Below are 23146 nucleotides of genomic sequence, written 5' to 3' on the forward strand. Positions count from 1 at the left end.
GAAAGTAGAACTTGTATTGGTGCAAAATGATACCACTGTAATTTAAGAGGCAGTTGAAGAAATGTAATATCCTACGAATTACATCCAAGAGATGTTCCTCTATTCTATCAATTAAATAATAGAATTAAAACCTAATACTTAGTCCTAGGCACTGTTTTGAGGGCTCTACCTATGTTAACTCATTTAGTTATTAAAATAACTCCATATGTCAATAACTATTTTGATTCCATTTGACAGCTTAAGGAACTGAAGCATAGAGAGATTTACTAGTTTGCCGAAAGTCACATATTAGTAAGGTATGTGCTCTAGTTCTGGACTCTACACTTCTGAGAGGCTGAATATGTAAATGGATGATGAGACCATATATAAAAACAGAACTCTGACCCACAGCTTATAGGAAGCTGTCTGCAAAACTAACCTGTTATCTACAACAACCAGACTATAAAGCCAGCTCTCTATAAGTGAGATTTGTAGGAAGTTACATGAGTATCTCTAGGAGCAATCCAAGAAGTAATAACCCCTCTAACAATCAGCCCCAAATGGTTATGATTTGACAACTTTCCAAATTTTTGTTCCAACCTCAAATTGAGAACCATCCAGAGAAAGCCAAGTGTGTACGCTCACCACTCACATAAGATGCCCTGCTTCTAGGTGGTGCCGTTACAGCTTCTCCACTGCAACAGACTCCCAACAGGACACACATGAAGCCTTCCTGTTTTGTCATTGTAAAGTTTGCCCATTCTCTGCCTGAGTCTCTGCCAAAACATAAGCGGTGGAGTGTGACTCCCTTGCTACAGCAAACTCTGAATTAACAGCTTTGGGTTTTCTCATTTGTTTAGTCTTTATTTCCACATAACCAAAACAATATCCATTATATCTAATGTAATTAAATTTATGCATTTCCAACATAGATACTAAGACTGTAGTTAAAACTGCTGAAAGACCAATAATAAACTCTTTTCAGTACTTAATTTTGGTAATATGGCCCCATTAATACTTGGTATTTAAAGAAGTTTATGGATAGATCCACAGAAAATCTAGGTTAATGATAATCCTAGCAGGAATAACAACATACAAGTCAACGATAAGAAAAATAGTAATAATAAAAAAATACCTATTTTATTAAGTACTTACAAACACCACACACATTATAAAATATTACTTCAGATTAATTTGGGATTAATTTGTGGCATGCTCAAATTAATCATATGAGCTGATTACTGAGATATTTCCATTTCACAGGGAAACTGAGATTTAAAGAAGTTAAGACACTTGCTAATACCCACACTGGTTAGATATTATACAAACACAATTTAATTTTGGCAGTTTAACTCCAAAATTTAACTTCATTTATGTTTAGCTCAATAGCTGGCGCATAGTGGGAAATCAACTCAATAGGGAATAAAAAGAATGGATTAATTAATTAATAATCAATATTCAGTAAAACATTCACTAACCGTAAAAACTTATTCACCAAGCTTCTTGGAGCTTGCTTGTCTTCCTCAGCAGCTCTTTTTCTGCATGCAAATATATTCAAATGCGTGAAATAACTTCATTTCCCATTTAGATAAGAATATCTTAAAAGCATACTATCATGTTTGCTTTTTCTCAAGACTTTAATTTAACTGTGTGAACACTGTCAATGCTAGGGAGAAGCATACCCAGGATTCTGAATTACCCACCTATCTGTGTGCCTAGTGACTTGACCAACAACTGTTGGTAGCAGTAGCTCTGGCCTGTAACCTCACCAAATCCAAAGGTCTACAGTTTCCCTCTAAGTAACCATCAGATGTTGGCTGAATACTACATAAGTGAAAAATTATAGTTAGGAGGTGACTTCCTGACAGTTGAGTCTCATGAGAATACTCTTAGCAAAGACATGTTGGAAATAACCTGTTTTACAATCTTTTAGCAGGACAGTTAAGGGGACTGTAACCTTGATGTGCCTGTGTCAGAAGGCAATCCATTTCCCTCAAAACACTTGAGATCCATTGTAAAACAACAAAGAAATTACAATACAATGAAATACAATGCAGTGAGTTACAACTCACAATAAATTTCACTGATAAATACCAAAGCACTGATGTGAAGAATGTATTCAAGTAAAAAAAGTTTAAAGATAATATATATATATATATATATCTGTGAGAAGATAATATTCGCAATAATGAAAAATGGCTATAGGCTTAAGTAAAGGCAAGGAAGAAGGGAAGATTCCAGTTATGGGGAATAGTGTGACCAAAGACACAGTTGTAGGAAACAGACATGTAGAGGTGTATTATTAGTAGATCCATCCAGTAGAAAAAAAAAAAAGTGCTTATGCAAGGGAATAGTGGCCCTCATTTCAGTGGTTCCTTCAATGTACTTGAAGAATGTCTGACCTTTAGTGGAACATCAAAGAGTAACGGGAAATAACACAAGTGCTTATTTTGCAACCAGAACTTCCAAATGGCAATTCTGCAATTTACATTTTTAGAGGATGAGTTATCACGACTAAATGCCATTCTTCTTCATATGTGATGATGTCTGTTCATGTGACAACACGACATTTTATAAATAACACATTGTAGCATCCCGCACTCTTCCAAAGGAAATATGCCTGCTGTCCACCCCACTTCTTCCTTGATATCTTACTGTCTTACCCCTCAATAAATTATGTACTATTCCAAGGAATTATGCTCATAACTTTTTGTCTTTTCCCCAAAAAGGCCATGAATAAATAAAATCTGCCTAGTAGACCACTGAACGCCCAGTCTTCTTTCCTGAAGACTCATGGGTAAGCTCACAGCCCATATTATCATAGAACTGGGATGATTTTTTTTTTTTTTACCTTTCTGCCATTTGTTAACACACTGAGATTATCCCTCTATTAGCCTCTTTCTCCCCCTTTTTTTCTATATGGGTTATATTTCTCACATCAAGAATCCCCTATCATTTTTCCAGTTTTATTATCTGGATTTATTTTCAGTCGCTGGCACTTATGCATCCCAGGTATGTGAATATCTGTGAAATATTTCCATAGACGTGACAGTGGGCTCCTCAAGTATTTCCCTCAGGAAACAAATACTAGAGAACCAAAGCTTGAAGTGGCCTCCCTCCTTTCATACAGATTGTATGGTAGAATGGCTTGAGAGATAATTTGGGGGCCAGTTTATCATGGCCTATAGTTTCACTCAACAATCGTGGATCATGAATAACTGCCTATTTTCACAAGACCTTGTGCTAGGTACTGTGGAGAGCACAAGGAGGGCAAACATACCATTCTTGCCATCAAAACCTTACAGTCTCACATATAAAATCAGATCCTAACAGTATCAAAGGAGAGGAGGATTGCTTCTTAGCGGCCAAGGGTCAATCATGCTTTCTGAAAAAAAAATGCAATATTTTATATCCTGGCAGTTAGGCAGAGAGCACATTACAATAAACCTACACATCTAGGCACTTAGAGCTATAGAGAATTGGTCGGTATCATCTGTCACCATCAATCCTTTTTTTCCTCCTTCCTAAGAACAGAATATCCATTATATCAAGTTCCCTGTACCTGATTCCAAGGAGCTCAAGCAAATAAAAATCAGCAATATAAAATAGCCTGCTTGATTACGTTAATTTCAAGGTTTCATTTCTGCTCATCTTGCCTACAGCCATGTTATTCATTGTGATAACTGCATAAAAATAACCTAAAAAACAGTTGAGTAGGTAATAGTGCCAAAAGTTCCTTTCCACTACAACATTCTTGTTCTCTCATTTCATCATAAATCTTAAATTTGCCTTCAGACTCTAACAGCATTTTAGTGAGCATGAAATGTGATTATAATTGTGAAAGTAACTGGAAAAGAAAACATCAGCTTGCTAGATATGTTATTCTAAAATAGAAATACTTAGGGATGGGGGGGATCTCCAACATGGAACTGCAAAGATCCTGAGGAAATGAAATTCATCATCTAGCTGCTGACACTTCTCTCTTCTTTTCTTTTGTTATTTCTGTGTTGCATTAAACTGTATGTCTTTATTATGAAGCAACCTGTATTTTTTTCCCTTTCAAGTTCTTTAATACATGGAAGATAATTAATCTCATAATGGCTCTAGTATTAGATATCCAAAATGCCCTTTTACTTATTAGTTATTTTAATTTGTTCAACAGGTATTGGGATACTGACAATAAACAGTCCAAATTATAACTTAAATAGGCTATATCTGCTTGGAAGAGAGAACTGTCTCTATCTGCAACAAAGCACTGGAATTTTTAAAATGTATGTATATTGCTGTGTGGTAGAGTACCTGTGGTTCACCCGTCATGATCATTTTAAACAAAAACTTACTGCCGTCATTTCATACATTATAAAAAAATCACCCAATATGCAAAATGTATTTTTCTTTTTTTCTAGCATTACTGAGACATAATTGACATATAACACTGTGTAAGTTTAAGGTTTACAATGTGTTGATTTGATACACAAAATGATTACCACCATAGCATTAGCTAACACCTGCATCATGTGACATAATTACCATTTCTTTTTTGCAGTGAGAACATTTAAAATCTACTTTCTTAGTCACTTCCAAGTATGTAATACGGTATCATTAACTATAATCAATGTGCTGTACATTAGGTCACTGACTTATTCATCTTATAACTGAAAGTGTGTACTCTTCGACGAATGTGTCTTTTTCCTCCCCATCTGCCGCTCCTGGTAACTACTATTCTAAGTCTCTGTTTCTCTGAGTTTGACTTTTTTTAGATTCCACATATAAGTAATATTATGCATATTTGTCTTTCTCTATCTGACTTATTTCACTTAGCATAATAACCTCATGATCCATCCATGGTGTCCACAGCAGGATGTCCTTTCTTGTGGCTGAATAATATCCTGTTTATATATGGGAACTCAGATATCTCTTCAAGAATCTGTTTTTACTTCTTTTGAATATATGCCAAGAAGTGGGACTGATGGATCATATAGTCATTCTAATTTTAATATTTTGAGGAATCTCCATACCATTTTCCATAGTGGCTCTACTAACTTACATTCCCACCAACAGTGCTACATAAATATGCATGAAACCTCATGAAAGCTTTAGTTATTAATTTTAGCATCCATTGATGGTTCCAGCCTGAATCATCAGTTTTTACTATTTTTACTATTACGGTGGCCAAGTGGTAACTTTCTTTTCCATTTATCAATGGTCATTTTCTATATATAAAGGGTTTTTCTTCATTTATCTATTTATAAAATTCTAAAATTCATGGACTCTTTAATTCAGTGAATTATATTCTGTGTGATCATGCAAATGTACCATTCAGGTATTTAACAAGATATTTAAAAATATATTTAATAAGATATTTAACAAGATATTTAACAAGATTCTGAGGATGTGTATGCCTGGCAGCCTTCTGCTGCTGCGCCGTTAGATCTCCTGCACATTCATGCCAAAGCCATGCTCTCCTAGGGCTGCTCCTGGTCAAGACTAGGAATGGCGGAGGTGCTATAGTTGGGCCATTTATGCCCAATACTAGATTCCTATAAATATGCAATCTTTTCTTGGGCTGGACATCAGTCTGGACAAGACTTTCTAAAAGGTGCACTATAGTCTGAGACCTTCCCTTCTTCCTCCCATCTCCCCTTCACAGGAATCAGTTTTCCATTGCATACAGGGCTCTCCCTGCCTATTTCTGTCTCTCTCTATCCTTTATCCTTCATAGACACTTCCTCCAATAAACCATTGCACTTCTAATTCTGTCTTACTGTTTCTTGGAAGACATATTCTGTTACTATCATTATTTTGTTCTGATGTTCGAATTATCCCAGATCTGGCCAGTAGGAGATGTTTCAAGCTGGCTTCCATAATGGCAGTGCCATACTAAATATACTGCATATCTTCTTCAGATTTTGTTTTTCTATGCATTCATTTATGTGTGTTTGTATGTGGGGGGGGGGATTCTATGAAATATAGATTTGTTTAATCACTACCACTATAGGGATATAGAACTGTTTGATCAGCCCAGAGAAATTCCCTTGGGCTATGCCTTTGCAGTTACAGTCTCCCTCCAACAACTGTGATCCCTAGAAACCAAGGATATTTTCTCTATCACTATAATGTTGCAATTTTGAGAATGTTACAAAAATTAAATCACATAGTATATAACCTTTTGAGATTTGATTTTGTTTCATTCATATAATGTCTATGAGATCCATCTAAGTAGCTACATAAAAAAAAATAAGTAGCTACATATATCAACAATTCTTTCCTCTTAATCGTTGAGTAGTATTCCATTTAATGGATATGCCATATTTTGTTTATCCATTCACCCACTGGAGGGCATTCCTGTTATTTCTGGTTTATGAATACTCACTTGCAAGTTTTTGGTATGTGATTTAAAAAAAATTTTTTAGATAAATTCAATTTGCCAATATATAGTATAACACCCAGTACTCATTCCATCAAGTGGCATATGATCTTAAGTTTTCATTTTTATTGAGTAAATATCAAGGAATCATATAGTAATATGATAAGCATATGTCTAACTTTATAAGAAAATATAAATCTATTTTCCCCATCTTTAATTTTTTTTTAAATCCTTTCCTCATAAATCTAGAGGAGCACTTCACATATTCTATATTCCAGTCATTTGGTAATTAGATTTTGTAAATATCTTCTTCTAATAGATATATATATATTTTTTACTTGTTAAATGGTGTATTTTGATAGGCTAAGATAATTAATACACTTATGCTCACCACATTTTATTGATGTTTTGTGCTTTTTGTTTCTTAGTTCAGAAATTCTTATTAATCCTTAAATCACAAAGATAACTCCTTAAATTATATTCTAAGATTCACATTTAGATTATACAATCACTTTAAAAAATTAAAAAGTCTGTTTGTCTGTCTATCTATCTATCTATCTATCTGAGAGAGAACAAGTGAGCAGGGGCAGGAGCAGAGGGAGAGGGACAAGCAGGCTCCACACCAAGGACAGAGAGCCGAACATAGGGCTCAATCCCATGACCCTGAGATCATGACCTGAGCTGAAATCAAGAGTTGGATGCTCAACGGAATAAACCAACAGGTGCCTGTATGCAAACATTTTAAACTGGTTCTGGGTATTATATAAAATCGCAAATTTTATTTTACCTCTCTGTATTATATTATTCTCTAACAATTTCCAAAATCTTTTCTCCATTGAACTATATAGATCAAGTTTCCACATATGGAAACTTGGGAAGTATGCTTTTGGGCCTTCTACTCTGTTTTTTTTATTAATCTACTCTTCTATCAGTATTCCCTCTATTCATTAAAATAGGTTAATAATAATATTTATTATAAAACAAGTCCTCTTACTCTATTCTTTTTTTTTTAATATTTTATTTATTTATGACAGATACAGAGAGAGAGAGAGAGAGAGAGAGGCAGAGACACAGGCAGAGGGAGAAGCAGGCTCCATGCACCGGGAGCCCGATGTGGGATTCGATCCCGGGTCTCCAGGATCACGCCCTGGGCCAAAGGCAGGCGCCAAACCGCTGCGCCATCCAGGGATCCCTCTCTTACTCTATTCTTTTTTAAGAAAATCTTGTTATTCTTGACTTTTTTCCATATTACTTTTAGAGTCAGCTTGTCCAATTTCATTAAAATCCCTGTCAGAATTTCTTTGGATTTTTATTGAACATATAGATTACTTTAACGAGAAATACTACTTCTGTGATATTGAAACTATTAATGAACATGATATTTCTTTTTTATGTAGGTCATCTTTAATGTCTTTTAATAAAGTTTTACAATTTTCTTCATAAAATTCATGAGCATTTTATTTATACTTATTCTTATAATTCTTTTATATGTGATGCTAACAATGATAGATATGCTTCTAATGTTTACATTATTATGATATTCCCATAGAATTTGTAAATATCCTCTACTAGGAAATGAAAATTTCTCTTAGTGGCTTTCTAATTTTGTTTTTTCTTTTTTACTGATGAATTGGTGTTAAATTCTATTGGATGCTTTTTTCTTTTTTTAAGAACTATTGCAATGATCATGTGGATTTTCTCTTTTAATCTGTTTTTATGATAAATTACATTAATAGATACTTAAATCTAAACTTAACTATTCATTTCCAGGACTAAGCCCATAGTTTTAAAATGTATTCCTTATATAATAGCTAATATTTTGTTTAGTAGTTTTGCTTCAGTAGTCATGAATGATATCGGCCTGAATTTTCCTTTTCAGTAAGTTCTTTTCTGTTTTGGTTTCAATGTTTTATTAGCCTCCGATGAAATCAAGTTCTCTCTCATTCAATCCTCAGTCTCATCTATCTATACTTTACAGAGGTTTATTCTTAAGTATTTGCACCATCTTTCCTTATCTTAGAATAGTCACTTTAGAAAGGTACAATCGTAAATTCTCTCACTGCCCCTTGGAGCTGTAAATTCTCAAGAACCCCAAAATGTCTTTTTTCATGAACCTAAGACCTGTCTCTTTGAAATAAAATAAATAATAAGCTTATGTTGACATTTCTTTAGTCATCAATTTTCAACATTTATAGATAACTTGTATAAACTGCCTAGTACTATATACTCATGTCCCCTTTCTGGTCTTCTCAAAAGAGTTGTATTAATTTTGGAGAGGTAAAATTTATGAAACTATTGTTAATATGGCCAAATATCAAGTAATCTCTAAATTCTACTACTTTTCTTTTTTTTTCTTTTGAATCATAACTTCTAGAGGCCTCCAATCCCCATGTTCCATCTTGTTTAGTTGCTTTCTAGGTCTAGTTTACAACTGGTACCCTGAATCTTCTCTTTACCTTCATCCTGAGAATTCGTCTCCCCAGTCCTCTGTACTGGGGACCCTGATTCTTGGGACCTGTACATTTCTCTTCCTGGACTTGCAATATCCCTGCCAAAGGTATAACCACAGCAACTTTAATTGGGAAATTTTTGTTTTATCTTCCATAATTTCTTTAGGGAAAGGTTTCTTGAAATAAAGAAACTAATCCTAATATTCCCTACTGACCTAAGAAATAAGCTTAAGGGGAATTTCACTTGCACATCTTACCAAGGGGGGGCTGACATGTATTAGTTCATTAGCCATCCATTGTTATTCATGTCCCGGAGGTGGGTATGTCAGATTGGGTTTCAAATGGTCATTTCCTCCTTTAACTCATCCCAATTTTCACATTAATCACAATTAGCACCATGAGATTGTAAAATTATAACAATATAGGTGTGGAGGACTTCATTAGCTCAGTCAGTTAAGCAACTGACTCAATTTTGGCTCAGGTCTTGATTTCAGGGTCATGGAATTGAGACCCACATCGAAGTCTACACTCAGTGCAGAATCTGCTTGAGACTCTCTCTCTCCCACCTCCCTACCTCTCCAGGCCCACTCTCTCTTTCTCTCTCTAAAATAAATAAAATATTTAAAAATATAAAATAATAAATAATAAAGATAGGGGTGACTGGGTGGCTCAGTTGGTTAAGCATCTGCCTTCAGCTCAGGTTGTAATCCTAGGGTCTGAGACGGGCTCCCAACTCAGTGGGAAGTCTTCTCCTCCTCCCCTGCTTGTGCTCTCTCTCACGAATAGATAAATAAAATCTCTAAAAATAAAGTCGAAGGGAGTCACTATTTAGAGAACAACTACTATGAGCCAGATACTACTAGACACTTTACACCTATTATAAATGAAATAACTGTCAAACAATCCTAATAAGTAGGTATTATTCTGATTCTCTGTGTTTTCTAACTAGAAACTATAGGCACACACAAAAAAAAGGCCTTATAGACAGTAAGTTGTGGTCCAAATATTAAAATATGTTTCTTTTACTTGAAAGCCCATGTTTTATCTTTTTTATAGCCTTGTATCAAGGTCAGCATGGAACGAAAGACTTCAATTTCTCAGGTAACCTCTTGAGGTCTAATTTTTACAATCTGCTCATGACTTCTTATGGGAGAGCTCTGTACTCTATGAATAAAATGAACCTTCATTTCCTTGCCTGAACAAATGCAGAAGTTATAATTCAGTTTGTAAAGGTGGTCAGAGAACTAAAGAAAAATCTCTAATACACATACACACATACACACACACACACACACCACATTATCCTACAAAGCAATTCATTATAATGAATTTGAATGGGATCTTCTCTCTATTCTAAGGGACAACAATAAAGACATAAAGACACATAGTAGATTCTAGCTGTGACCAATTAAATCAATCTTATTATCATTTTCTGATTAAGAATAAGTGTGCTAATAAGACCTAGATTCTCTTCTTGTGTTAATATCATGAAAAATCTTAATAATCAATCTTCAAGTTACTACAAAAATTCTAGGGAATTTGAAGAGCCAGAAAAGAAAATCCTAAAAGTATCAGTGCTGCCTATAAACATCGTTAGATTAATATATACTAATGCTGATTTTCTCAAGGCCTTCATTAATAAATATATTAAAATGTACATATACATATTACTTAGTAAAAACAAAGCCTCAAAGATCTTATTACTGAACTTATTCCTCAGTCCCTGGAAAGAGACTTAACTAAAATAAGCATTCTCTTTTTGTTCAAATCTCTCTTCTAATGCCCTGTACTTCTTTGGCAATGAAATTGGTGGTATTTTTGGAAGCTTGAAAAGGTCCAATAAAAGACAATTTACTGGGCCCCCTTCTCCCACTAAATAATAATTTTCTGAGAGATGAGTGAATTAAGAATGAAAAACTAAGTTGATTATCCACATTTGGCTTTATTTTTTTGGTAGAGGAATAAGAAATACATAAATGGCCTTTTGATCTGCCTCACCTTTATCTAGGTGATAAATTCAAACTGTCAATATGATGATGTGTCACTTAAAAAAATGCACATTAAATTCACTTTAAGTATGAAGGAGAGGAAAACATAAACACACACACTCAGATGCACAGACACAAACATAACCAGGATTTAAGTTAGTTGAAACTTGTAAAGTCAAAATTAAAGAAGAATATAATTTAACAGTGTTTTTCATCTGATGGAAGTTATAGTTTGAACCATAGATGTTTACTCAATTAATTAATTTATTTGACAAAGAGAGAGTTTACACAAGCAGGGGCAGCAGTGGCAGGCAGAGGGAGAAGGAGAAGCAGGGTTCCTGCTGAGCAGGGAGCCCAATGTGGAGCTCGATCTTGGACCACGGGATCATGACCTGAGCCGAAGGCAGATACTTAACTAGCGGAGCCACCCAGGCACCCCTACTCAATTTATAAGAATAATTTTATAGTCTCCTAAAAGTTCATAATTTTTAAACATTATGTTAATGTCCCTGTATTTAATAATCTAATCTCAATTTTTCAAAGAAAATGTTCTTTTACTCAAAAGTGAAATTAAGTTCAGAAGTAAATAGAAATATATACACCTCACATTCAATTTATCTTTATGAAATGGTAGTAATTTCTAAGATATTACTATGACTTTGGCCACTAAGAAATGTTACATTTATGTCCTGCTTTAAATCTGCAGACTCTCCCATCTGTCAAAATTTTATAGCTACTAAAAGATAAAGGCTCTGTTGCTATGGTAATTATTCCATTACCTAGGTGATAGTGTTCGAATGATGTCATTGTTAGTGATCTAACTCATAAAACATTTTTCAGTTTTAGTATCGTTAGACTGGGGGAGAAAATTACTAGTGATACAAAATCAAGAGGCCAGAAGAATACTGCTTTTCTTAATAAACAGGGAACTCACAAATGAGAATAGAAAGTGAACGTTCAAATGAATTTCTCCAATTATCTCTGCTTTTAGTTGGGTCAATACCCTCATCAGCATTTTACAAAGCTGAATGAAAAATAAGAAAGATTTTGTGTGTAAAGAAACGTAAAAAGAAAGCAACGTGTTGTTCTAGGGGAAGAATGGTGGAAATGGCATCCCACTGAAAAAAATGTTTCTTTTAACTGTCTTCAATTGAACCTCAGGCTTGATCATTCCCAAGGGGAAAATGCTGCATGCTCTCATTTTGGTGCCATGATCTACTCCTTAACCAGAGAGCTGTGTACAAAGAAATACAGAGAAGGACATAGAGGAAGAAAGGGAAATAGGAAATTGGATGAAGAAGAAGACAGCAGAAAAGATCAGAAATTGGGTTGCAGCTCACTTTTCAGATTACGATAAAGGAGCAATTAGAAAAAAAAAAAAAAGGCAGCAGCAAGAAGAGTGGATAATAGTTTGGAAACTTCCAACTTTAGCTGGGCTTCTCACAAGAGCTGACTTCCCTGTGTTGATGTCATTTCCATCTCATTTAAAGGACTTTCAAATGTTGGCAAAGACATATAGCATGTCACTCTCCAGAGCTGCCAAACAGGTGATAGAAAAACTGTCCTTTGAGCTCAGAGGAGTCTATAGCCATCCACGCTCTAATGACTCCAGGTGAATTATTATCCATCAAAGAAAAATCAAACCAACATCTCCTGTATAAAGGTAGTAAGCAGTTCTTCAAAGATCCTTTCTCTCTTATCCTCTTCTCATGTCCTCTCCTGCATATGAGCCTACCCTATTCTCTCACACAGTAAGAGTTGAATTACAAAGCTTGCAGAGAATGAAGAAATCCTTGGCAGTCAACTTTACAGGGAAGGCAAAGGTTCAGAGAGATTCCTTGCCTGATGCAATGATAGAAACTAGGAGTTAGAAGAAAAATGTATACCATTTAGTGGTCTCATGCCAATGAGACCAAATGCCAAAGTCCTGAATGCTTACAGATTTCCTCTAGCCTCTTACTTTGACAACTCAAAGGAGAAGAATTCACTACAGCTGGAGACAGTCCACTCCATTTTGGCCAGGTTGACATAATTCTTTGAGGGCAAAGAAAAAAATAAATAAACCTGCGAAAACTTCATGTGTTAGTTTCCCAAAATACTGGAATTTTTAGCAGGATGATAAAAAGAGCAAAATTGTTTCCAAAGCTCCTATGGTAGAATTTGACAGCATGGTAGTTGGGCTGGCATTTGTAGGATGGGTTTGCGGAAAAGTGAACTCAACTGGAGAACCCACAAATCACACCACTGTGGGCCACTGCTCTCCTTATTTATATATAAGGCTTGTTTTTTTTTTTTTTTTTTTTTTTGCCCTTTTGGGATGTGCTTACCCACTGTGTACATATGCATTTTCTGGCAACAGTATGAATCAAGCAGAATAAACTAATAATGAGCAGCAAGCTCAACCAGGGAAGCGGCAGTTGCTGAGGTATCACCTCACTTTGTGAAAATTGGTAATGAACCCATTTATTGTGGCATTTTAGGCAACTCTCAGAGCAAACATAAAGGCCATTCTATGATTAATAATTTGTCTTTATTCAGTTAACAATTTCATGTGTCTTGTTCTTACTATGTATTACACAACTTGACATTGCACCTAGGAGAGAGTTTTTAAAAGAAAATGTGGTATGTGAATAATATTACCCTGTTGGTTTTAGATTCTAACAGGTTTCTTTCTTTTCCCCCAAGAGATGGTGGGGGGAGGGGAGGAATACCAAAGGCTGGAATGTAAAAGTCTAAAACCCAAAATAACTTGTCAGATTAAACCACCAACATCATAAATCAAGCTCATTAACAGCAACTGATAAAGCTTATCTGCCTCATATCACCAGGGAGGCACTTGCTAGAAGAGCCTTTGCAGATAGAATTTTCAGTAGATATCATCATTAGAACTCAGTGAAATAGCCATCCACAGGAACAGCTTGCAGCACTAGCTTCCATATCATAATTACAGAAATGATTACAGTAGCAAATATTAAAAACAGTGCAGTTATGCATAATTTCTACAACATGCAATCTAATTTACCAGCAGTAAAAACAGTAATAAAAGCATTGCCCAGTGATGGGACAAAGCAATTTTCAGTCAAGATGCCTAAAAATAACATAAGTTTTCTTACAGCTGGATTCATTGTTAACATGGTTTGCATAGCATCCTGCTTGAGGGAGCTTAATCAAGACCAGGGCAATAACCATGTTAGCTAATGCATGATACTAATGGACTTTTCACACAAAATAATAGGACTCTGGCTTTCTATAGCTTTGGTAAAGGACATCCATGGATGATAATAAAATCTCAGAAGGAAGGGACTACTTCCTTTAGCTGAAGAACAAAACTATCCATTTATGTCAACATGATCTTGTTTTTTTTTTTTTGTTTGTTTGTTTGTTTGTTTTTTTTTTTTTTTTGATCTTGTTTCTTATTCCTCTGAACCCCCTTTTCCTTCCCTGGTACTCCATGCTCCTTTAAGCTCTCACCTGTCTCCACTTCTTATCTCACTTATTTGTATCCATACCAATGCCCCCTATTAATGTAAGCTCTTGGACAGAAGAGACTATAACTGATTCATGTTCTTAATCTCTTCCTCCCCAGGGTATCCATCCTTGTGCTAAGCACAAAGTAAATGATATACAACTTTGTCAAATTAAATTGATGGACCGGAGATGTCAAGTTATACAATATAAATCAAACATTACTCAGAAACGTGACAATAAAGAAAACAATCTGCAATATCTGAGCCTTGCAGGATTGAGGTTGTTCATTTAAAGCAGTAACTTTCAACCCTGGTTGTTCATTATATCATCTGCAAGGCTTTAAGAAAAACCTAGTTGCTAGGTACTACTCCAGATCATTTTTAAATAAAAATTTCTAACAGTGGTATCTGGGCATAGAGATTTTTAAATCTTCCCAAGAAGGAGTCAAGAGTTGAATCTCACTGATTTAAACGGTATGAGTAGGGCAGCCTGGGTGGCTCAGAGGTTTAGCACCGCCTTCAGCCCAAGGCGTGATCCTGGAGACCCGGGATTGAGTCCCATGTCAGGCTCCCTGCATGGAGCCTGCTTCTCCCTTTGCCTGTGTCTCTGCCTCTCTCTCTCTCTCTCTCTCTCTCTCTCCTCTCTGTTTGTATTTTCATGAATAAATAAATAAAATCTTAAAAAAAAAAAAGGTATGAGTAAAAACACACTGAGTGTAAGCATGGAAAATATCTTGCTTAGAGATAAAGAACCAATGTCTTCTACCGTGTGTGTTTTGGTATATACTTCATACTTGGGCTACATTTGGTTCCTCTATAAAACAAAGGGTATTAATTATACATAGAATAGGCCCTGAAATATTTTTCATAACAAAATTACATAACCACATAACAATGCCAATGCCAATACCACCAGGCCAATGAGTCAGTTATAAGTCAACTTCCAAAATAGAGAACAGAATTCATATTCTTTACAAACTCTCTAAGTAATAACTTCTCTTTGGACAAGAATGATAGGACAGGATGACTTTTGTGGTTTGTTCCTAGAATACAAGATAGGCAATGGGAAAACAGTGTTTTAAAAACGTGTGGTATTCCAAATCTTGATTGTTAAATAATCTCCAATACAAGAAACCAGAGCTCAGTCAGTTGAGCGTCTGATTCCTGGTTTCAGCTCAGGTCATGATCTCAGGATCATGAGGTTGGGCCCTGTGTCAGGCTCCATGCTCAGCTCAGGGTCGGCTTGGGATTCTTTATCTCTCTCCCTTTGCTTCTCCCCCCTTCTCAACCTCACTCTCTTTAAAATAAGTAAATGAAGTAAATCTTTAAAAAAAAGAATAATCACTTTACAGTGGAGAATCATGGCAGACCCTACCTTGACAAAAGTGATCATGGTTAACATCATCAGTGATAGCTCATGTTGCTATTACATATCCTCTGATACGATACCACAAGAAGGGCACTTTGCTTCTGTTGTCTTTCTTTTCCCAAACCCATAACCTCAAACTGGTCATGAGGGAAACATCAGACAAACCCAAACTGAAGGACATTCTAGAAAATACCTGACCAATACTTCTCAAAATGGTCAAGGTCATAGAGAATGACTGAGCAACTATCCCAGAGTAGAGGACACATAATAATTAAATACAGTAGAATCTTGAATTGTATCCGAGAATAGAAAACAGACATTTGTGGAGAAAGTGAAATATAACAAGCCTGTAGTTGAGTAAATAGCAATATGCCAATGTTCATTTCACACTTTTCACAAATATATCATGGTTAATATAAAATATGAACATTAGGGAAAGTGGGTGATAGATACACGTAAACTTTATACTATCTTTGTAACTTTTATGTAAACCTAGAAACATTCTAAAGTTTATTAAAAATTGTACACAAAGAAAGCATGTATAGGCATGAGTGGAAATATAATTATGGAAATTATCTTTTGATTAAAGGCATTTGAAATATCTTGAGATATTTATTTATTTAATTTTTTAACAGATTTTATTTATTTATTCATGAGAGACACAGAGAATGAGAAAGGCAGAGACACAGGCAGAGGGAGAAGCAGGCTCCATGCAGGGAGCCCGACGTGGGACTCGATCCCAGATCTCCAGGATCGCACCCTGGACTGAAGGTGGCGCTAAACCACTGAGCCACCAGGGCTGCCCTATTTTGAGATATTTAAAACTTCACTACTGTTTCCTTGTTCGCTTGGTCAATAATAAAATATCTATTATATAAAATATATTAATATATTCATGTTTGATATTTATGTATTCAACTGCAGTAACTTGCATTTCTCATTAAATCAGTCTGGTCAAAAAATCCTCAGATTGAATGAGCAAAGTATACATTGTACTTGATGTGGTATCAGAATGCCTTTCTGCACGACTTCTCAGGAACGCTTTCACAGGAGGCACATTTACTCATTTAAAAAATAAACCATGTCAGATACATCTATCTAATCAAGGGCCCAGAGGAGTGTCAATTTCTAGGGAACTCACTGTATGGCTGCAAAGTGCTGTAAACACTTCATGACGGTTCACCCAGTGCATTTCTCTTGACGCCTAAATTTTACCTGAGGGCAGAACAGCACCCATGCTTACTAGTGAATGTTTAGTACCCCTTTGCTGTTTTATTTTACAAAGTTAAAGTTTCTCCAAGCAAAAAGGCGATCTCTTAAGCTAAAGATGCAATGTTGAAATACATTCAAAGTAGAAATTCCAGTTGCTGATTTTTGCTGGGTTTACTTCCTAAATGTTTTGCGGAAGTGGCTTTTCCACTCCTCTTATTCATATTCAATTTTTGTCTTTTAATGGGTTTCTTTCTCCCTGTAACATTCTGCTTTTTCCTCATTTCCAGTACATCTGTTTCACTCTATCCAGAGTGATCCATTCTACATTGCAAATATGACTTTGCCACTTCCCCCCAGTAAAACCCTCTCACAGCTACCTATTATAAATCCAAACGTCTCACCATGGCATGCCAATTGTCCCAAATGTGGCCCCTACTAACACTCTAGAGACTGTGCAAAGGAAAAAGCAGCCATGCCGATTATAAGAAGTTATGTTCTAATACTACTGAAGTGGTTATTTTTCTCTATATGCCCTATGGCTATACGGTTTAGTGTCTTCCCTCTTGCAGTTCTTTTTCTTTTTTCCCTTCTTCAGCAGATAAATCTCTCATTACACTTGAAGTCATTGGAGGTATCACCTCTCCTCCCTGAGGTTTTCCTTAACAATATTTTTCCAACCATCTTCTTTCCCCTGCAAACAAGCATTGCCTCATTGTTGTGTTTCTATGTCACTCTTAAATATACACTCAACTTACCCACGTTGCTCTGCAGCATGCAGGTGTCTTGCTTTCTGCTAGTTGATAAGCAACCATTTTACTCATCCATCTCTGTGTCCTTAGGGAAGAGCACAGGTTCTGATACTAAAAATGCTATTGAGCAGCTATAAACAAAAATTCCTGTTCATTTAAATTAAGATAAATATTTTATCTCTCAAGGGACTAATTACTGAGAGTCACAGTGTATCTGCAGGGCTAGCTTTCTTCATCACCTCCCTTCACACACACCCTCTCTATAATCAACAACAGTCCAAATTGTATCACCTTCCAAGTTTTCACACTTAGTGTCAATCTCACGTTTGTATTTCTACCTGAATGTCAGAGAGGTATCTTTAAAGAAATTCATTTTTTACAATTCTTTTTCTGCTTCTCTCACCATGCTTGCTTAAATGAGATCTTCATTAGCCTATCTTCTAGACTCTATCCTGTGAGCTAAGCATACAAAATCGAGTAAGACCAATTCCTGACCTCAGGGAGCTTATAGTCTGATAACAAATTGTATGGAGGGAGCAAAAGCAGCAGATGCTGCTAGGAAGCAGGAGCAGAGCCCTTAAATCATGAAAGATTTCCCCAGGAAGATGGTGTTTGGTCCCGGATTTGAAAGATCAGTGGAAGTTATTAGTTGAGGAAGGAGGTGAATGGCATCACAGGTAGAAAGAAGGATAGCTGGAAGGGATACCAAGTAAAAAGGGTGGTAGCCAGAATGTTTGCAGATATTAAAGCAGCTGATATATATAAGATGTGAGAGGATGCACATGAGAAGGTGCAAGATTAGGATAGAGGTAAACTTTGAAGGCCCTGTAACTATGTGTAGGTATTTGATTTTAGGCTTATAGCAATGAGGGGGTACTGAAGAATCATAATCACATATTTATGTATTAGAAAGGTCTCTGCAGATCCTTAGTAGGGGGATGGAGAGGCAAGAGATAGGCAAAGAGAAGACTAATTATATAGCAGCTACAGTGTTCCAAGCAAGAAGATATGAAGAGCATGAATAACAGAAGCGGCAATAGGTGTACAAAGTAGAGAAAACAAACAAAGGTAGAACCTGGAGCACGTGGTCACTAGGGGGTGAGCAAATGGGAGGTTTCCAAGATGATTCTCAGGTTTCAGACGTGGACAGTGGGACCAGTTGGTGTTGGTATTTCCAAAGATAGGGAACAAAGGAGGAGGAGCAGGTCTGAGGAAGATAACATCAAGTTTTAAATATGTTTGGATTAAGAGTATAGTTCTCTTGATGAGGACTGAGATATCTGTAGAATTATTCAATCACTATAGTGTACACCTGAAAGTAATTTAACACCGTATGTTAACTATACTGGAAGTTTTAAAAACATGTTTGAATTAAGACCCATCTGGGCATTCAAGCAGAAAAAGCAGTTGGATACTTTCTAGGTTAGCAAAGTGGTCCAATTAAAAATAACTCATTGACAAGTCATGCATTAGGTAAGACCACCTCCGCCTCAACAGTGGGAAAAAAATGGTGGGGGAGCTAAGGATGTAGACCTAACGAACACCAAGATTTAAGGAAAGAGAAGAGAAAGGGAATGATGTGAAGGCACAAACAGAAGGTCAAAGAAAACCAGGACAGGAGGTTCTACAGGAGTAGAACCATATTCTAAAATGTAAATATAAATAATAATTTTGAACATGGAAGACTGTGATCAACAATGTCAGGAACCACAGAGAAGTTTAATAACTTAAGTCTGAAACCATTCTCAACTGACATGATATTTTCATCTGTTCCCTTGGTTTATGTAAAGAAAAAGAAAAACTCATAGGCATTATTCAAATTTTGAGATCAGCATTAACTTGATATGTATAATGGTTTTTATGACTAGAAATTAATGTCCTTACTTTTCTCAATTTAATGATAATTTGGAAGACCTAGCCATCACAAATACTTAGTATTCCCAGGGTTGATATGTAAGAAAACACCTACTTCCAAATCCCAGTTCCTATTTATTATGTATAAAAAAAGGTCTCTGCAGAGGCTGAGAGGAGGGCTTACTACTGTTGAAATCATTCTAACCCTAGGTATGTCCCCTTCTTTTTTTATAACCACACTTCCGTCAGAAAAATCTGCATTCTAGACCCAAAGATGTTACTAATAGTAGTGTACACTAGGGAAATTACTTGCGCTCTTTGGACATTTTTATTCATGGGTAAATTTATGGGACTGGGGTCTTCTGTTACAGATAGACTGAGATAAATCACTGTCTGGAAGAGCTAATGCTTGCTTCCTTATTCATCTTCTATGATGACTTTTCACCAGGTACACATATCCTGTCGTAGAGTTGCCTTTGTATTTTTGGTGGAAATGGGTGTTTGCCAACAGGGTTTATAAGGTCTACCTCCTAAATGTTTGTTTCATCTTTGCTTCACTCTTCCTCCTATTTTATGAGAGGACAGAGTTCCTTCTTCCTATATACTTCCAAAATATATTTCACAAACCTCTATTATAGCATTTAGCACATTTTAGCCTAATTACAAGATGATATAGTCCTTGGGCACAGAGTTTAATTACATTTAAGTGAGTATCCCAAGCATATAGACTGTGTCTGACCCCAACTATTGTTTAGTAAATGCATAGGAATTATTTGAGCAAAGGAGCGAGATACATCATGGTGCCTTCAGCTGGAAGAGAAGTGGGTAGCTCAGTTCTCTTGAACTCTGAAAGAAACTGAGCCTATAGATGTGTCATTGTGTACAGAATGGCAAGGGCTCATGTGGCTCAGGACTCTATGAACGGTTTCCAGAGAGGCTTCATTACCAAGTTCTATCTAGCTAAGTAAATCATGAGGCAGGATTACCAACAATGAGATCCTAGAGGACAGCCGGTCTATCCACGCTGAAGCAATACACATTGAAGCATAACTCTTTTGGGTAGGATGATAGGTGGGGGATGGATGATAACCGAATACCTAAACAACTGCTGCTAATAGGCTCAAAGTTAGCAGGAGGGACACTTTATTAAGTGCCTGCCACTGCACAATTACAAACCAACAGGGCAGAACCACTGTGCATACAGAGAACAATGAGAGCAAGATGGCTTACCAAGGGAAAGTCTGAAAGGCATTAAGAAAAACCCCAAAATGAGGTTTACCAGGCTAACCAAAGCCAGACTGGATATGCACACAGTATTTTGAGATCACTCTTTTCTTGGTCAATGCTACGGGACTCTAGCTGATGGATGGACACTTCCTTGTATTATAGTACTGTGCATTGTTGTGTCTGTATCAAGCTTCTAATAAATGTTTATGGATGATGATATATTGTTCTGTTTTATAACCCCCCATATAAATGGATAATAAACTTTATCTCCAGTGTTGTTTTCAAATAAACAATGGCATATTGAATAGATATGCCATGTGAGATGTAAACTGTAAAATAGATTTTAAAAATATATCACTGACTTCTAATTCTTGATTATTTCATCAATTAGAATTTTATTTGCCAATAAAGTGAAATCAACTGGCTTCACTTCTCATAAATATTTTCATATATGTCAGGTATATTTTGGCTTTAATTGGAAATCTGGTTACAAGGATCTAGTTCTTTAGATATTCATAATTAAATGTGGTAGGCTTAGCTCCCTCTATAAGATGCATCTGGTAAATCAAAATATCAGTCAATCTTCCTTTGAGAGAGAATTTGTAATGATGATAGTGGAAGTTTGTATAAAAAAATTTTTAAATATGAATTATCATTATAAAAATAAAATCAGGGATCCCTGGGTGGCGCAGCGGTTTAGTGCCTGCCTTTGGCCCAGGGCGCGATCCTGGAGGCCCAGGATCAAATCCCATGTTGGGCTCTCGGTGCATGGAGCCTGCTTCTCCTTCTGCCTGTGTCTCTGCCTCTCTCTCTCTCTGTGACTATCATAAATAAATAAATAAATAATATTCCTATTAAAAATAAAATCAAACAGAAATAAATACAGTCAAATCATTTAATACATTTTGAAAATCTATCATATGAAAAAGACCATATAAGTGCAGGGAAAATGTAAAAATATCAAGAGAATACATGACCTCAATATTTACTAGGGAAGAAAAAGCTGGGGACAGAAGTAACTGTGATACAAGGTAGAATGTGATAAATGTAATAAGAGCTATGACGGTTGGCTAAATTAATAAAGTGTAGTCCAAATTATAGTGACTATTTGAAGCAATATAATTAGGAATTAAGTAACCATTCCTAGTTAAGCATTTTTTTTTCCAAAGCAATGCCTAAGATTCTGTGGGCTGAGACTTGAAAATATGAGACTTAATCTCATCCTTCAGAGACAAATTTATCTTACTAGTCCCATTTTAACAAATAGAATCTACAGAAAGTAGTCTTGATGCTCTAAAACTCCAGAAAATGGTGGACAGGTGCTCTGCTTAGAAGCTAAACAAATTTTATTGAATATTACTTAAGCCAGGAATTAATTTCCAGAATATTAACTCTGAAGCCTTGTCTCATATAAAGTAGTTTAAGGGGGAAAATGAATAAAATGCCATTTAACACAGGAAGCAACATATGTGTAAAACTTGGTATGCTGAATGGCTATGAATTGAAGATATTAATAAATACAAAAAGGGACTTAACCTAATTTACGAGACCAGCACATTGTACTAGTTAGTATATGGCAGTAAAATGAGATTCCGTTCAGGGATCATTGCTTATCATTATCTATCCTTTCTCTGCATGTCAAACCACACTTTGTGAAGGGAAGTACCACCCAGTGCTCGCACACCTGCTCTTGATTCTAAGGATCCAGGGAAGTTCAGCACTAAAAATCAAATAGGGAACATTTTCTTTTTGCTATTTTCAAAAAAAAAAAAAAATATGGTGACAATTCTACTTCTTCCTAAGAGCTACTCAGCTGCAGGTAAAGACCATTTCAGATCAGGAGAATAATAGTTACCACTTCTGATCTTTTGACAGCCCAGCCTGCAGCTAAAATGACCAGCAGAACTCACTTTTTGGCTGCAAGGTAGGAGGTTCTCATACCAGTCCATACTCAAGCTGTGCTACAAGACAACCCAAGATCTTGAAGAAACCTGGAAAATATATTCAATAAGGCACATGTTTTTCTGTGTGATATGAAACACTCAGAAGCTTTAAAATACTATGAAATTAAGAGAGTTTTTCCCTGTCCTCCCGTATCAGGATCATTTTGAAGTCTTGCTATAAATACTGGTTTCTAGGTTCCATCTGGTTTCTACCAAATCAGGCATTCTAAAGGTGGAGACCAGGAAACTGAAATTAATCTGCTTCATATGTAAAAATTTGTGACTCACACATTTAAGTTGGGGGATGTCCCATGGAAAGATCACAGAAAATAACTGGAAAATTCAAATAGTGTTGGCGACTAAGAATGTCCAAAGTCACGTGTCAATAGCAAGCAATTAATACTTCGTGAGTATCTACTACATGCACAACATTGTTCATATAGAAATGACCTCCTAATTACAATGCAGATAACTGAAATCCAAAAGGGGTCCCCAGGAGACTCATGCTTATGAAACAGAAACACCATCAGACTGAAGGAAC

General features: G+C 35.9%; 1 long non-coding RNA gene across 3 annotated transcripts in view; it reads right to left on the reverse strand.

Moving 5' to 3' along the window:
* The window catches only part of LOC112672043 (uncharacterized), a 176425-nt gene that overhangs the window by 86429 nt on the left and 66850 nt on the right, over positions 1-23146 (reverse strand). The window contains exon 1 of one of the 3 annotated variants that reach the window (XR_003143995.3): positions 22573-22696. The exons of the other annotated variants lie outside the window; for them this stretch is intronic. This is a non-coding gene — a long non-coding RNA (uncharacterized LOC112672043). Of the gene's footprint in view, positions 1-22572; positions 22697-23146 lie in introns of those variants that run through there. 3 annotated transcript variants of the gene reach the window in all.

The sequence above is a fragment of the Canis lupus genome, chromosome 10, assembly GCF_003254725.2.
Source record: "Canis lupus dingo isolate Sandy chromosome 10, ASM325472v2, whole genome shotgun sequence".
In the NCBI taxonomy this organism is placed as follows: Eukaryota; Metazoa; Chordata; class Mammalia; order Carnivora; family Canidae; genus Canis; species Canis lupus.